A 524-nucleotide genomic window follows, 5' to 3' on the forward strand; every position below is an offset into this window, starting at 1 on the left:
GAGGCTTAACTTCAGTTGCACTGACCATGTGATCACAAGTCAGCTTCATCTTCCCATGAGTGAAAGGAAGCAGCCAGGACAAGTTCTCAGTCTGGCCCTGGCAAAGGCAAGGCCTCCCAGGGCTGCTTGGTGCAACAGGGTCCAGGAGCCTGAGGCCAAGCAGAAGCCACAATAGCGCATCTGCACTGAGGCACCACGACTTACCGTCATGCATCCAGCCCGACACTCGACCAACGGGTGAAAGCCTTTCCCATTAAGGGCTGAGTCAGTACTTCAGGCTCTGTGGGCCACACAGTCTCTATCGCAGACTCACTGCTGTCCTAATGCAATAGCAGCCAAAGATGACAGGAAAGCCAGTGTGCCACTTTGTCCCAATAAAACTGTATTTAAAGCCAGGTGTAGCTGGGCTCGGTGGCTCAGCCTGTTATCCCATGCCTTGGGAGGCTGAAGTGAGTGGATTGTCTGAGCCCACGGGTTCAAGACCCGCCTGGGCAACTTGGCGAGACCTCATCTCTACAATAAAT

Source organism: Carlito syrichta, unplaced genomic scaffold (genome assembly GCF_000164805.1).
Source record: "Carlito syrichta isolate Samal-C Ts95f unplaced genomic scaffold, Tarsius_syrichta-2.0.1 Scaffold147223, whole genome shotgun sequence".
Lineage (NCBI taxonomy): Eukaryota > Metazoa > Chordata > Mammalia > Primates > Tarsiidae > Carlito > Carlito syrichta.